The sequence below is a fragment of the Ursus maritimus genome (assembly GCF_017311325.1).
Source record: "Ursus maritimus isolate PB19 chromosome X unlocalized genomic scaffold, ASM1731132v1 scaffold_X1, whole genome shotgun sequence".
NCBI classification, from domain to species: Eukaryota; Metazoa; Chordata; class Mammalia; order Carnivora; family Ursidae; genus Ursus; species Ursus maritimus.
Window position 1 is genome coordinate 71487896 of NW_024423319.1, and position 17808 is coordinate 71505703.

Sequence of the window (17808 nt, forward strand, 5' to 3'; positions counted from 1 at the left end):
TCCTAGTTGAGTAAAGGGCTTAGAAGAGGTTGACTAAAGTTTGGCCAAGGAAAGAGTCCTTCTCACCCCTGCAGCCCCTGGCAATCACCAGTCTGTGTTCTGTCTTTATTGATTTGCCTACTCTGGAAATTTCATGTAATTGGAATCATACAATATGTGACCTTTTCTGGCTGGCTTCTTTCACTTAGCATAATGTTTTCAAGATTGTAGCATGTATCAGTACTCCATTTCTTTTTCTTACAAAATAATATTCCATATTTTATATACTCATTCATCAGTTATTGGGCATTTTGATTGTTTCCATTTGGGGCTATTATGAATACTGCTATATAAACATTTGTCTGCAGTTTTTCTGTGGACATATGCTTTTATTTCTCTTGTGTATTACTTAGGGATGAAATTGCTGGGTTATATGATAACTCTGTGTTAAACTATCTGAAAAACTACCACAGTATCTTCTACAGTAGTGGCATCACTTTGCATTACATTCTAACCTGCAGAAGATGATGATTCCAATTTCTCCACGTTTTCTACAACACTTGTTATTATCTGTCTTTTTGATTACAGCCATCCTAGTGGGTATGAAGTGGTATTTCGTTGTGGTTTTTCTTCTTTTTTTTTCATTTTTTCATTTTTTTTTTCATTGTGGCTTTGATTTGCATCTCCATGCTGGCTAACATGTTGAGCATCTTTTCATGTGCTTAATGACAATTTGTGAACAGTCTTTAGGCAAATGTTTATTCAAATCCTTTCCCAAATTTTGATTACTTTTTAAATTATTGATTTGTAAAATTTCCTTATATATTCTAGGTACATGTCCCTTCTCCAATTTGCAAATTTTTTTCCTATTCTGTGTGCTATCTTTTCATTTTCCTTCTTTTTTCTTAAGATTTTATTTATTTATTTATTTGATTGGGAGAGAGAGAGAGAGAGCACAAGCAGGGGGAGCAAAAGTCAGAGGGAGAAGCAAGTACACACTGAGCAAGGAGCCCTATGAAGGACTCAATCCCAGGATGCTGGGATCATGACCTGAGCCCAAGGCAGACGCTTAACTGACTGAGCCACCCAGGCAATCCTTCACTTTCTTGATAGTATACTTTGAAGCAAAACAGTTCTTAATTTTGATGAAGTATTAAGGAGGGCACGTATTGCATGGTGCACTAGGTGTTATACGCAAGTAATGAATCATGGAACTTTACATCAAAAACTAGGGATGTACTGTATGGGGACTAACATAATATAATAAAAAATATTATTATAAAAAATAAAATAAAATAAAATTTTGATGAAGTACAACTTACCTATGTTTTATTTTGTCACTTGTGCTCTTGGTGTCATATCAAAGAAGGGTTTGCCTAAACTGATGTTATGGAGAATAACTCGGGTTTTTCTTCTAAGAATTTTACAGTTTTCCTTCTTACATTTAGGTTTATGATCCATTTGGAGTTAATTTGTGTGTATGTTGTGTGGCAGGGGTCCAAATTCATTGTTTTGCATGTGGATTGTCAGTTATTCCAGCATTATTTGTTGAATCACTATTCCTTCTTCATTGAATAGTCTTGGCACTCTTGCTGAAAATCAATTCACCATAAATGCAAGGGTTTATTTCTGGACTCTCAATTCTATCCCATTGATCTCAATATCTATCTTTATGCCAGTACTACACTATCATGATTGTTGTAGTTTTGTAGTAAGCTTTGAAATCAGGAAGTGTGAGTCGTTTATCTTTTTTTCTTCCATTCGAGATTGTTTTTATTATTCTGAGTCCCTTGCATTTCCGTATGATTTTAAGGATCAGCTTGTATAATTCTGAAAAAAAAAAACCCAGTTGGGAGTTTGATAGAGATTGGGTGGAATTTGTAGATTACTTTGGGAGTATTGTCATCTTTCAACAATGCTTTATAGTTCTCAGTGTACAAGTCTTATACTTCCTCAGTTAAATTTATACCTAAGTATTTATACTATTGTAAAAAAGATCGTTTTCTTAATTTCATTTTAGATTACCCATTACAGATGTATAGAAATACACCTAATTTTTTATATACTTGCTGAACTTATTTTTTATTTCTTTTTTTATTTTAATAATTTTTTTATTATATTATGTTAGTCACCATACAGTACCTCCCTGGTTTTTGATGTAAAGTTACATGATTCATTAGTTGCCTATAACACCCAGTGCACCATGCAATACGTGCCCTCCTTACTACCCATCACTGGTCTATCCCATTCCCCCACCCCCGCCCCTCTGAAGCCCTCAGTTTGTTTCTCAGAGTCCATAGTCTCTCATGCTTCATTCCCTCTTCTGATTACCCCCCCTTTCTTTATCCCTTTCTTCTACCGATCATCCTAGTTCTTCTGTTCCATAGATGAGAGAAATGATATGATAATTGTCTTTCTCTGCTTGACATATTTCACTTAGCATTATCTCCTCCAGTGCCGTCCATGTTGCAGCAAATGTTGAGAACTCGTTCTTTTTGATAGCTGAGTAGTATTCCATTGTATATATGGACCACAGCCTCTTAATCCAGTCATCTGTTGAAGGGCATCTCAGCTCCTTCCACGATGTAGCTATTGTGGACAATGCTGCTATGAACATTGGGGTGCTTATGGCCCTTCTCTTCACTATGTCTGTATCTTTGGGGTAAATACCCAGTATTGCAATGGCTGGGTCATAGGGTAGCTCAATTTTTAACTTTTTAAGGGACCTCCATACTGTTTTCCAGAGTGGATGCCCACTCTTGCCATTATTATTCAACATAGTACTAGAAGTCCTTGCAACAGCAATCAGACAACAAAAAGGGATAAAAGGTATTCAAATCAGCAAAGAAAAAGTCAAAATGTCTCTCTTCGCAGATGACATGATACTCTATATGGAAAACCCAAAAGAATCCACCCCCAAACTACTAGAAGTTATAGAGCAATTCAATAATGTGGCAGGATACAAAATCAATGCTCAGAAATCAGTTGCATTTCTATACACGAACAATAAGACTGAAGAAAGAGAAATTAGGGAATCCATTCCATTTACAATAGCACCAAAAATCATACATTATATCAGAATTAACTTAACCAGAGATGTAAAGGATCTAGAAACTACAAATCACTCTTCAAAGACACTGAAGAAGACACAAAAAGATGGAAAAATATTCCATGCTCATGGACCGGAAGAATAAACATAGTTAAAATGTCTATGCTACCCAGAGCAATCTACACTTTCAATGCCATCCCAATCAAAATACCGATGACATTTTTCAAAGAACTGGAACAAACAGCCCTTAAATTTGTGTGGAACCAGAAAAGACCCCAAATCTCCAAGGAATTGTTGAAAAGGAAAAACAAAGCTGGGGGCATGATGTTGCTGGACTTCAAGCTATACTACAGAGCTGTGATCACAAAGACAGCATGGTACTGGCACAAAAACAGACACATAGACCAATGGAACAGAACAGAGAACCTAGAAATGGACCCTCGGCTCTTTGGGCAACTAATCTTTGATAAAGCAGGAAAAAACATCCAGTGGAAAAAAGACAGTCTCTTCAATAAATGGTGCTGGGAAAATTAGACAGCTACATGCAAAAGAATGAACTTATTTTTTAAATCTAATAGTTGTTTTGTGTATATGTATTTCATAGGATTTTCTTTTCTTTTTAAAAGATTTATTTATTTATTTATTTATTTATTTATTTATTTATTTATTTATTGAGAGAGAGAGAGGGAGAGAGGCAGAAGGAGAAGCAGACTCCTTGCTGAGCAGGGAGCCTGACGTGGGGCTCAATCCCAGGACCGTGAGATCATGACCTGAGCAGAAGACAGATACTTAACCAACTGAGCCACCCAGGCACCCCATGTATTTCATAGGATTTTCCATATTCAAGATCATGTCAACTATAAATAAATACAGTTTTACTTCTTTTTTTCCCAATTTGGATTCCTTTTATTTCATTTTCTTATATAATGTTCCTGGCTTAAACTTCCAGTACAACATTGAATAGAAGTGGTGAGAGTAGGCATCCTTGTTTTGTTCCTGATCTTAGGAGATGAACTTTTGGTCTTTCACTATTAACTCTGATGTTGTGTGTTTTTCATATATACACATGATCAGGTTGAGGAAGTTCTCTTTTATTCCTAGTTTGTTTCATGTTTTTATCATGAAAGGGTGTTGGATTTTTGTCAAATGCTATTTCTGCATCTATTGAGAGAAACATGTAGATTTTCCCCCTTATTCTATTAATATGGTATATTACATTGATTGGTTTTCATATGTTGAACCAATCTTAAACTCCTGGGATAAGTCCCCTGGGTCATTGTGGATAATCCTTTTTAAATGCTGCTGGATTAGATTGGCTAGTATTTTGTTGAGAATTTTGCCACTATGTTCATTAAGAGATATTGGTCTGTAGTTTTCTTTTGTTGTGATGCCTTCGTCTGGTTTTATCATCAGGGCAATATTGCCCTCATAGGATGAGTTGGGAAGTGTTCTCTAGTCTTCTATTTTTTGGAAGAGGTTGCAAAGGATTGGTGTTCTTTCGTCTTTAAACATTTTGGTAAAATTCACCAGTGAAGCCATTTGGGCCTTTGCTTTTCTTTGTGGGAGACTTTTTGTTGTTTTTAGTTCACTCTCTTTACTTGTTATAGTTCTGTTCAGATTATCAACTTCTTCCTATGTTTATTTCGGTAGTTTTCACCTTTCTAGAAATTTGTCCATTTCATCTAAGTTATCTTATTTCTCAGCATATAGTTGTCTGTACCATTTTCTTATAATCCCTTTCATATTTATAAGGTCAGTAGTGATACTCCGTTATTCCTGATTTTACTAATTTGAATCCTCTGTTTATTTCAGTCGGTCTAGCCAAAGCTTTGTCAATTTTGTTGTTCTTTTCAAAGAACAAATTTTTGGTTTCATTGCTTTTCTCTATTGTTTTTCTACTTCCTATTTTGTTTATTTTCATTATAATCTTTATTATTTCCTTCCTTCTCCTTGCTTTAGATTTAATTTGCTCTTCTTTTTGCAGCCAAATACTCCCATCTCTCTCTCTCTCAAGTCACTTCATCTCTCAGAGCTGTAATTCCTCATTGGTAAAATATTACAGTCTACCTCAGGGGATTGTTGGAAGAATGAAATGAGATAATGTAGAGAAAGTGCTTAGTACTGAGTCTGGGACAGAGTCAGTGCTTAACAAATGATAGCTTCTGCTATTTTTTGTGCCCGGTCCTGTACTTAGCACTTTCTCTATATAACACTGCAATTATATTCCATGATGACTTACAAGAGTAGGATTAATTATAAGATTTTTTAAAAAAGTATTTTAGTTATGGCCAACCTAAATACATTTGAAATCTAGAAAATGGTATAAACCATTTCTCGCCTATTGCCAGTTAATACTGCTTTAATCCAGAGTCTGCCTCAGAAAGGTGTCTAGAAGGCTCCCATCCCTGGATCCTCCTCCTTTTCTCTGTTACTCTTTTGCCCCTGCTTCCACTCCCAGGGTTATGGACCTATTCTGCTTACCTCTGTGGTCAAGGATGGCAGGACCCATTTGCTGCTTCTAGTGGTCAAGACCCGCAGGAAAGTCTCTCAGCTCTAGGAGGAGAGGGGAGCCACCCATTCTTCAGACGAAGTACTTTCCAAACCAACAAGCCTCTCTATTGCTTCTATCTGTTTTCTTTCCTGAAAAAAAAAACAATGCATTATTGTAATAAATGGCCTCCTTCTCCCCTGAAGGAAGTTGGGGAGAAGGAGTTGGATAACTTTTGTTGTGAAAAGAACCCCTTCTTCCTCACAGGGAGTAAGAGTGATGAGGAACAAGCATCCTAGTGGTACCTTTGCAAAGAAGAGTACTGCCACTTCCTTCAGTGAGTTAGAATTTCCCAACATGTTTTCAGGGGACTGTCTTTGGATCTTCCAGTTAGACAATGAGAGTGTCCTCTTCTGAAAATCACTAGCAGCATTCCTGTCACAGAAACAGTTTCCCGTTCCAAAGACTTAAACTCTGCAATATCTGGACAATGTTTTGTGGGTAGAGACTTGCTAATTCCTGGTGCTTTGAAGCTTCCCACTCATCAAAGATTGAGGTAGTCATGGAATCCCCCTCAAAATGTGTCATGCACACCCTACTATCTGTTCCTATGCTCTCCTTTCTTCAGAAGGTTTGAGAATAAACAACTAATCTGATCATTATCATTACTGCTTTGAATTTGGAGTGTCCCCTATTCTAATTACTTCCTTGATGGGTAAATGTTGATATGATGCATTGTGTCAGTGATCCTCAAAATGTGGTCCCCAGGCCAGCAAGCATCAGCATTCACCTGGGAATCTGCTAGAAATCCAAATCCTTGGACACACTCCAGACCTAGTCAATGAGAAATTCTCGAGTGGGTCTCAGTCAACAACACCTACAGGCAACGCTGATGCCATTTGAGTTTTGAAAATCATTACATTATAGGTCCAGCTTCCGTTCCCATTTCCAGTTGTACTTTGTAAAGTGGCAAGTATTCTAACCAGTTCACTACCTGATACAGAATTGCTGTCCAGCAATATAGCAATTTTCACATGTAGCAAAACCTGATTTCTGAACAGTCACTTGAGTGCCTTATGTACGTGTCATAGTGTTTTTCCTTTGTGTCTGGGGTACTGTGTTGCCCCCATCACCTATCCATCAGCAAATGTGGTCCTTAGCTTACCAGCAAACTGAGCCCTTATCTACCCATCTGGGCCCGTGCCACTGATCTCAAACAGATTCCAATGGTTAGATAGGGTCCCCTTCAAAATATCAAGGAGGTAGGTGGGAGCCCAGAGGCATACTCTTCATAGCATTATATGCATGTACTTGACAGCCCACATACTCATTCTACCTAATCCTACTATGGCCAGAGGGACCCCACCATGTTTATTAACGTTTCTCAAATTTTAATTCAGAGGTTCTTTGGATAATGACAGGAGTAATTCTCACTTTTTGATTCCTGCCAGTTGAGACAGTTTCCACAACAACCACCTCTCAAACTCTCTCTTGGGCAAAATGCATGCAAACAAAAGTGCCTCCCAGCATACCTGTACTATCATGGACGGATGTTCTCTAATTCCACGCAAGGTTCACTGGGCATGACAAGTGTCAAGACACCAATATGTTGCCCGGATGATGACTATTTTATTCTAGGGAAAACAATCAATTAATTCTAGAGGTTTGAGGGCTGATTTATATCCTTCTGGTTTGTTTGTGTGGGCAATGATTTTACTGAACACTTGAAATGCAATTGTCACATTTTGCCTGAAATTCCTTGGTTATTTTGGGCCAAAGAAACTCAATTAGCTTTACATACATTCCCTTTTAAAAAGTTTTTATTTTAATTCCAGTTGGTTAACATACAGTGTTATATTAGTTTCAGCTGTGTAATATGATGATTCAATATTTCCATACTTCACCTGGTGCCCATCACAAGTGCACTCCTTAATCTCCATCACCTATTTAACCCATCCCTCACCCCCTCCCCTCTGGTATAATCAGTTTGTTCTCTATAACTAAGAGTTTGTTACTTGGTGTGTCTCTCCTTTTTCCCTTTGCTCATTTGTTTCACATATGAGTGAAATCATATGCCATTTGTCTTTCTCTGACATTAGCATTATACTCTGTAGCTCCATCCAAGTCATTGCAAATGGCAAGATTTCATTCTTTTTTATGGATGAATAATATTCATATGTATAAATATATAAATTATATATATATATATGCACACCATTTCTTCTTTATCCATATATATACACACACATACCATTTCTTCTTTATCCATTTATCTATCAATGGACACTTGGGCTGCTTCCATATCTTGGCTATTGTAAATAATACTGCTATAAACATAGGGGTGCATGTATACCTTTGAATTAGTGGTTTTGTGTTCTTTGGGTAAATAACCAGTAGTGTTATTAGTGGATCATAAGGTAGTTCTATTTTTAACTTTTGCAGGACCCTTCATACTGTTTTCCACAATGACTGCACCAGTTTGCATTCCCACCAACAGTGCATGAGGGTTCCTTTTTCTCTACGTCCTCGCCAACACTTGTTTCTTCTGTAATTGATGTTAGCCATTCTGACAGGTGTGAGGTGATATCTCATTGTAGTTTTGAATTGCATTTCCATGACAGTAAGTGATGATGAGCACCCTTTCATGTGTCTGTTGGCCATCTGTATGTTTTCTTTGGAGCAATGTCTGTTCATGTCTTCTGCCCATTTTTAATTGATTATTTGTTTTTTGTGTGTTGAGTTGTATAAGTTCTTTATATATTTTAGTTACTAACGCGTTATCAGATATGTCATTTGCAAATATCTTCTCCCATTCTATAGATTGCCTTTTAGCTTTGTTGATTGTTTCCTTAACTGTGCAGAAGCTTTTTATTTTTATGTACTCCCAATAGTTTATTGTTGCTTTTGCTTTTCTTCCCCCAGAAGACATATCTAGAAAGAAGTTGCTACAGCTGATGTCCAAGAGGTTACTGCCTGTGTTCTCCTCTAGGATTTTTATGGTTTCATGTCTCACATTTAGTTCTTTAATCTATTTTGAATTTACTTTTGTATATGGTGTAAGAAAGTGATCCAGTTTCATTCTTTTGTGTATAGTTGTCCAGTTTTCCCAACACCATTTTTTGAAGAGTCCGTCTTTTCCCCATTGGATATTCTTTCCTGCTTTGTTGAAGATCAATTGACCATATAGTTATGGGTTCATTTCTGGGGGGTTTATTCTGTTCCATTGATCTTGTGTCTATTTTTGTGTCAGTACCATACTATTTTGATCACTAATGCTTTGTAATATAACTTTGTAATAGCTTCATACAGAATTGAGATGTCTCCAGCCTTACTTCCTTTGTCAAGGTTGCTTTGGCTATTCAGGGTCTTTGGTGGTTTCATACAAATTTTAGGATTGTTTATTCTAGCTCTGTAAAAGATGTTGTTGTTATTTTGATAAGGATTGCATTAAATGTGTAAACTACTTTGGGGAGTATAGACATTTTAACAATGCAATCCAAGAGCATGGAATATCTTTTCATTTCTTTGTGTCATCTTCAATTTCTTCCATCAATGTTTTATAGTTTTCAGAGTACAGGTCTTTCACTTCTTTGGTTAGGTTTATTTCTAGGTATCTTACTTGTTTTGGTGCAATGGTAAATGGGATTGATTCCTTGATTTCTCTTTCTGCTGCTTCATTATTGGTGATTAGAAATGCAACAGATTTCTGTATGTTGATTTTGTATCCTGTGACACACTGAATTATTAAACATAATTCAGACATTATATCCTTTCCTCCATAAGTACTTTATATATAATTCAAAAAAAAACGAGGCCTTTATTTTTTAATATAACCACAAACATTGGAGCGATTTATACATGGGAGTGCTGTGGCGTGATTTGTATTTAAAAGATCACTCTGGCTACTTATGGAGAAGAGATTATAGGTGATCAATGATGGTAGTGAAGAGATTGGTCAGGTTACTTCAGTGGTCCAGGAAACAGATGGTGATGGTTTGGATCATGGGTAGTACTGGAGATGGAGACAAGTCAGGCTTCTGTAAAGAAGGTAATAGCAGCTCATGAAGCTAAGAAACTTTTTAATTACAAGGTTCTAAGGGAGCTCCTGCTCTGAGACCACAGTCACCTTTGTCAGCATTATCTAAATGCTTTGAGGAAAGTATGGTCTCAGGGAATTCTACTCTGGGGTGGCCAAGGATGATTGCTCTGAAGGTCACCCAAACCATCTGGGCTGAGGTATAATTAAGCCTGCTACCCAAATATATCTCCACTTCATAGCTCCAGAATACATGTGGGATGCTGGTCACGGCATGGTAGAACACTCCTGGCACTACTAGGTTGCCCAAGATAAAATACTTGACCTGGTGGTCTGGGGTCCTAACTACTTGTGCGGCTGCTGTGAACTTACTAAGATCACTGCTTCTGAAGGCCTGAACTAGGATGGAGCTCCCAGGCTCAGTGCTTGCCATAACAGCCAATAGCACTATAGCCACAGAAAGTCCTAGCTGCTGTTAAAGAGGTAAAGGAAAAGTACAAGCCAGGGAGGTGGGGTTGAATGTAAGATTTTATCTGAGAATTAGACTAGGCCATAAGATAACATGGGAGACGGGAGGAGGATGTAAAACAAATCATAAGTTTGATGCCAAGAAAATCAATAACAGGTTAGGAAGCAGTGCACAGCTGGTCAATGAAAGTGGTTCAGGGTGTAGTCTGCAAGTCCTATCAGAGATCTGTTCCAACTATGTGGTTTGAGGTTTGGGTGGAAGAGGAGGTGGCTGATGCTAGGAATCCAATCAGGCAGGATGAGACACCAGCAGATGTTCCTCCACTTGCCTTTGGGGTTACAGATGAAGGTATTATGTCTCCTGATACCTGAAGTTTCCTGAATACCCAGGCCCCTCTAAGCTTAGCCAGCAGAAAAGGGATGACCAGTTGTGGGGTCGGTCTCATGTGGTCATGATTTCTAGTACTTGGTTGTCCTAGAGGAGTCTCAGTTTACTATTTTGAAGGGTGAGTAAAGCCTTCCTATTTCCCCAGAGATTTCTGTCAATAACAATTCAGAGCATGCATACCTCTGGCCCTGGCACAAAGTATCCCCATTTGATATAGACTGGACCCTGGAAATGAGGAAATAACCCTGTCCCTCCAACTCCTGGGAGGAAGAATGTTCCTGAGCTTATACTCCAAGAGAATCATCCCAGATACCACATAGTTGACCAGAATTTCAGCTACTGACAGGGTGGTTTGGACAGCTGCCTAGGGGCCCACATTAAGTGCTGACAACCGTAGATCAAGATGAAAGCCACTGCTCTACAGTGGAAAAAACAGGGGGTGAGTGACCACAAAAGTTAGCAACTTATCCTGGCCTCTGAGAAAGAAGTTCACATGTAACAGCCCTCTTAGCAGGACTCATGAGGACGATTATGGTAATGCTGACGATGGGGTGGTTACCACTTATTGAGCACGTATTGTATGGCAGACACTACAGTAAATGTTGTATTAATTTTATATTAATATGTTTTATATTGATTATCTCACTTAATCAACACAGTAATCCTGAAAAGCTCTTATTATCATCATTTATACAGCTAAAGAAACCAAAACTCAGAATAGTTCAGTAATTTGTCCAAAGTTACCTACTAGCTAGTAATTGGCTGAGTCCAAATTCAAATACATGCAATCTGACCTCAGAGCCTGAACTCTTAACCTTTTTGCTATGTTGCCCGTAGAATGTATCCATTCATAATATAACAAGTTTGGGGCAGAGAATCAGTAAGGTCTGATAGAGCAGATCCCCATGGATAAAATTGCGTGCTATTCTGGAATATACTATGGCCTGGATTGGCAAACAAACCCTAAATATGAAAATGGGCAAGCATGAAGATAGGATGAGGGAAAGAGCAGGCCAGGAATTCAACTGCCCCATGACATAGATTCAATGATGCCTCTCAAAACATGTATGCTTGGCTATGAGTTATAGATAGTAGAATCACCCAGATACATGCACTCTTTTTAGCTGCAGGAAGGGCCCAAGTAATAGTCCTGCTATGCTAGAAAATAGTTATGACCTCAAGTTCACACTCTTAGCCATATCCACAGAGTATCCACTTTTAAAAATTTTTTATTTTATTTAAATTCAATTAATTAACATAGAGTGTATAATTAGTTTCAGAAACAGAGTTCAGTGATTCATCAGTTGTATATAACACCCAGTGCTCATTACATCACATGCCCTCCTTAATGCCCATCACTCAGTTACTCCATCCCCTCACCCACCTCTCCTCCAGAAACCTTCAGTTTGTTTGCTATAGTTAAGAGTCCCTTATGGTCTGTTTCCCTCTCTGATTTCATCTTATATTATTTTTTTCCTCCCTTCCCCTATGTTCACCTGCTTTGTTTCTTAAATTTGACATATGAGTGAAATCATATAATTGTCTTTCTCTGATTGACTTATTTTGCTTAGCATAATACCTCCAGTTCCATTCACATCATTGCAAATGGTAAGATTTCATGTTTTTGATTGCTGAGAAATATTCCATTGTGTGTGTGTGTGTGTGTGTGTGTGTGTGTGTGTATATATACCTCACATCTTCTTTATCCATTCATCTGTCAATGAACATCTGGGTTCTTTCCATAGTTTAGCTATTGTGGACATTGCTGCTATGAACATTGGGGTGCAAGTGCCCCTTCAGATCACTAACTTTGTATCTTTTGGGTAAATACCTAGTAGTGTAATTGCTGGGTCATAGGGTAGGTCTATTTTTAACTATAGAGGAACCTCCATACTGTTTTCCAGAGTGGCTGTACCAGCTTGCATTCCCACCAACACTCTAAGAGTGTTCCCCTTTCTCTGCATCCTCACCAACATTTGTTGTTTCCTGTCTTGTTAATTTTAGCCATTCTGACTGGTGTGAGGTGGTATCTCATTGTGGTTTTGATTTGTATTTTCCTGATACCGGGTGACATGGAGCATTCTTCCATACGTCTGTTGGCCATTTATGTGTTTTCTTTGGAGAAATGTCTATTTATGTCTTCTGCCCATTTCTTGATTGGATTATTTGTTCTTTAAGTGTTGAGTTTGATAAGTTCCTTATAGATTTTGGATACTAGCCCTTTATAAGTCATTTGCAAATACCTTCTCTCATTCTGTAGATTGTATTTTGGTTTTGTAGACTGTTTCCTCTGTTGTGCAAAAGCTTCTTATCTCGACTAAGTCCCAACAGTTCCTTTTTGCCTTTGTTTCCCTTGTCTTTGGAGACATATCTAGCAAGAAGTTGCTGTGGCTGAGGTCACAGAGGTTGCTGCTTGTGTTCTCCTCTAGGATTTTGATGGATTCCTGTCTCACTTTTAGGTCTTTCATCCATTTTGAGTTTATCTTTGTGTATGGTGTAAGAGAATGGTCCAGTCTCACTCTTCTGCATGTGGCTCTCCAATTTTCCCAATACCATTTGTTAAAGAGACTTTTTTCCATTGGATATTCTTTCCTGCTTTGTTGAAGATTAGTTGACCATAGAGTTGAGGGTCCATTTCTGTGTTCTCTATTATGTTCCATTGATCTATGTGTCTGTTTTTGTGCCACTGAGTACCCACTTAATGAGATTTCCCACTTAGAACATCTGAGAGAACTCATTGTGTAGAAGCCCTGGCAAAACCTGAAAGTGCTCGCCAAGTAAGTGGCATCATCCTTGAGAGGGCTTGCACAAGACTGTGGAATTCCAAGGCAAAGAAACCAACTTGTCTCACCTTGACTCTTAGTGGCAGATCACCTTTGGTAGAAATCGGTACATTCCTTTTAATTTTTCCATAAACCCAGCGTAACCACCATGCTGGGGAAGTTTTCTTTTTTATTTTTTTTAAAAGATTTTATTTATTTATTTGACAGAGATAGAGACAGCCAGCGAGAGAGGGAACACAAGCAGGGGGAGTGGGAGAGGAAGAAGCAGGCTCATAGCGAAAGAGCCTGATGTGGGGCTCGATCCCACAACGCCGGGATCATGCCCTGAGCCGAAGGCAGGCACTTAACCGCTGTGCCACCCAGGTGCCCCTGGTGGGGAAGTTTTCTTGACCATGCACTTGGAAAAGCCAGTGTTTTGTCCTCTCTCATCAGGCTAGAAATCGTTCAGCTTTGCTTCCATACTATAAAATCAAGACATTATAAGGCTGTATCACAAATCCAGGGGGACTTATCACTATGCATCTGTTGTCGTGGTGGTTAGTGTGGCTTTAGATAGAAAAAGTCATGCTATGTGATTGTAATAGTCTTTATTCCTCATGTTCACCCTGACATTTTCTGTAGATTCTCAAACTAACCTGGTTAGAAGTCCACAATCCACCTTACTAGTTAACCCCAAAATATTGTCACATGCCCTTTCAGTGAGCTTGTCAGGCACGTAAGCCAATGTATCTGCTTCTAAGGTACCTGGGATACTAACTAAGGAAATAACCTTCCATAATAATAGAACTTTTCAGAAAAAGACAAGAGAGAAGAGACCTGTCTCTGCACTGAGATTTTGACTATACCACATGTTGATGTACCAGAGCCCACATTTCAATAAGACAGCATGGTAGTCATAAATGCTGTTCACCAGTTATTTCTGGCTTTCTTCCTTCAGGCACATGGTAGAATTGCACTTCCCTCACCCCTTTGAAGTTAAGCATGGCCATATGACTTACTTTGGCCAATGAAAACTGAGTAGAATTGACATAGGTCACTTCTGGGTGGAAACTTTAAGGATCAGTGAGTAATTCAGCTGTTCCTCTCCCTTGATGCAGCAATCATGGAAATGATTTGAGATGGAAACTCTGTCAGCTTGGGTCTCTGATGACTATGATGAGTAGAGCCATCAGCTGACCTGCAATGGACACACAGCATAAGCAAGAAATAAACTTTATTGTTTTAAGCACTAGTTTTAAGGATTGTCATTACAGCATAACTTAAACTATCTTGACTAACACAGACAAGTATTTTCTCTCTCAGAGATGAGAGGTTCAGGAATTTAAGGATGCAGATAAGACCTCAGGATTTCAGCTTCTCTGGCTTCATTCCTCACTAAGACCTCAGATCTTTGGTTAAAAGACAAGAATGGAAAAATATGACTTTGGCAGAATTACTTAACCTCAACATGGTGACTATACATAACCACTTCCTGTTTTGAATAACCTCAGCTTCTCGGGCCAACTCAAAAGGTTATTCACAAAGCTGGACCTATGAGATGTTTGTGAATACAGGAAGGTGGTGAGTGGAAAATAGCCTTCCAGTTATCTTTGAGGGCCTTGTCTCTCCAAACCAGCCTGAATCACCCCTGGAGCATGTGGCCAACAGCCAATTATGTTGGTCCTTCCCACTCTAGCTCTTATTTTCTCCCTTTCAGCTTTTCCCAATTTTCTATCTTGACCTTGTCTTTCATTTCCAGTCTTACTCTTCCATTTTGGAAACAACTTCCCTGAGTTTTTTTTTTTTTTTGACCCTTGGTGTTTAATTATTGGCTCTTGCCACCTCTGAACACCACAAAATAACAGCAGCCACGGTATCTTCCATTACTGAGCACCTATTATGTTCCAGGCACTGTGCTAAGTGTTGCCTCATTTAATTTGATTCTCAAAATAGCTCCTCCCAAAAGTAGGTATTGTCAGAGTTTCCATTCTATAAATGAGAAAAAATGAGGCTCAGAGGGAATAAGTCAGTTAGTGAATGATATTTCCAGAATTAAAATAAATTGTATCCCATGTCTACCTGAAAGCCATGGTTGGTGGAGAAAAAAAAAGATGGTGGAAGAGCAGGGGACCCTATTTCAACTGGTCCCCTGAATTGAGCAGTAAATCTACCAGACCATTTTGAACACCTATGAAATCAGCCTGAGATGTAAGAAGATATATCTGTATTTCTACAAATAGAATACTTCTGGCAGTTGGTCTCAAGGTATGAAGTGGGGAGCCATGATTCTGCAGGCAGATATCAGAAGATAAACAGAAGAGGAAGGGAGCCTTTGTGAACATGCACTGGGAAAGCAAAAGCCTCCCATGCTGGGGACTGGGCACAAACTCGCATACCGGTAGTGGTGGGAAAAGGACTTTAGGGCAGCCCCCCAGACTGAAACTAGGAGCTACAGGTATGTGCATGGGAACTGGGGGTGGCTTATGGTTGTAGAAGCACAAAGGGCAGAGACGTGCCCAGCCTTGGGAGTGACAGCTGGGAGAGCTGCTGTGGGGCATGCAACCCAGAAGACTGCGGTTTTTAAGAGCACAGACAGAAATGAAGACAGTGTGGCCTGGAGAGCTCAGTGAAGAGCAGACGGCAATCTCTCTGTCCTGAGACAGCAGTTTGGATGTGGTCACTTCTGCTCTGACTCTCAGAAGAGACACGGAAAGCCACCAGGGAAAGCCGCCAGAGAACAAAAGCCCCAAAAAACCGGTTCTCACTGAGCCCATCCGCCCCCCCACCACAGGGGACAGGGCAACTGTGCCCTAACAGGGTTGCCTGAGTAACAGTGTGGCAGGCCTCTCCCCCAGAAGACAGGCTGGAAGAACAAGAGGACAACAACCCTAAGGTCCCTATAAAACAGATGCATCTTGCTTGGCTCGTGGTTAATACTTTGGACTCTATACATTCCCTCAACCACCCCTCAACAGAATGACTAGGAGGAAGAACCCCCAACAACAACAAAAAAGAATCAGAGATGGTGGTGTCTAGCACAGAACTAATGGATATGGGTATAACCAAGATGTCAGAAACAGACTTCAGAGTAACAATTATGAAGGTGATATCTAGACTTGAGAAAAATATTAACAACAATATAGAATCTCAAAGGGCAGAAATTAGATCTAATCAGGCCGAACTTAAAAATGCTATGAATGGGTATTAAGGAGGGCACATATTGCATGGAGCACTGAGTGTTATACGCAAATAATGAGTCATGGAACACTACATCAAAAACTAAGGATGTACTGTATGGTGACTAACATAACATAATAAAAATTATTATTTAAAAATGCTATGAATGAAATGCAGTCTAAACTGGATAATCTGAGTGCCAGGGTAAATGAGGCCGAAGAACGAATTGGTGAGCTATAGGATAAGATGATAGAAAAGAAGGAAACCGAGGCAGCATGGGAAAAACAGATTAAAATCCAAGGGATCAAACAGAGAGATTAACAACTCAACCAAACGTTCCAATATCAGAATTACTGAGATCCCTGAGGGAGTGGAGAAAAAGAGAGGGCTAAAAGATATATTTGAGCAAATCGTAGCTGAGAACTTACCTAATCTGGGAAAGGAAACAAGCATTCATGTCCAAGAGGCAGAGAGGACCCCTCCCAAGATCAATGACAACAGATGGATGTCATGACATATAATAGTACAATTCGCAAGTCTTAGATCCAAGGAAACAATCTTGAAAGCAACGAGGGGGAAGAGATTTCTTATGTACAGACAGAGGAACATCAGAACAACATCAGACCTGTCCACAGAGACCTGGCAAGCCAGAAAGGGCTGCCAAGATATATTCTGGTTACTAAATGCGAAGAACATGCAGCCAAGGATACTGTATCCAGCAAGGCTGTCATTCAGAATGGATGGAGAGAGAAGGAGCTTCCAAGATCAGCAGAAAATGAAAGAATATGTGACCACCAAGCCTGCCCTGCAAGAAATATTAAGGGGGGGTTCTATAAAAGGAGAAAGACCCCAAGAGTGATATAGAACAGAAATTTACAGAAACAGTCTACAGAAAACTGTACAGGCAACATGATGAAAAGAAAATCATATCTTTCAATAATCACTCTCAATGTGAATGGCCTAATTGCTCCCATGAAATGGCACAGGGTTGCAGATTAGATAAAAAGAAATGACCCATCCATATGCTGTCTACAAGAGACTCATTCTGAACCTAAAGATACATCCAGACTGAAAGTGAGGGGATGAAGAACCATTTTTCATGACAATGGACCTCAAAAGAAAGCTGGGGTAGCAATTCTCATATCAGACAAATTAGATTTTAAGCCAAAGACTGTAGTAAGAGATACAGAAGGACACTATAGCATTCATAAAGGGTCTATCCAACAAGAGGATCTAACAGGGGTAAATATCTACGCCCCCAACATGGGAGCAGCCAACTACATAAGCCAACTGTTAACGAAAATAAAGAGACATATTCATAATAATATGTTAATAGTAGGAGACCTCAGCACTCCATTCTCAGCAATAGACAGATATTTAAGCAGAAAATCAACAAAGAAACAAGAGCTTTGAATGACACACTGGACCAGATGGACCTCATAGATATATACAGAACATTCC

General features: G+C 39.1%; 1 long non-coding RNA gene across 1 annotated transcript in view; it reads right to left on the reverse strand.

Annotated features, from left to right (window-relative positions):
• Positions 1-17808, reverse strand: part of LOC103682608 — a 270667-nt gene that overhangs the window by 125875 nt on the left and 126984 nt on the right. Inside the window, exon 2 of the long non-coding RNA XR_005834949.1 lies at positions 5510-5668. This is a non-coding gene — a long non-coding RNA (uncharacterized LOC103682608). The remainder of the gene's footprint in view (positions 1-5509; positions 5669-17808) is intronic.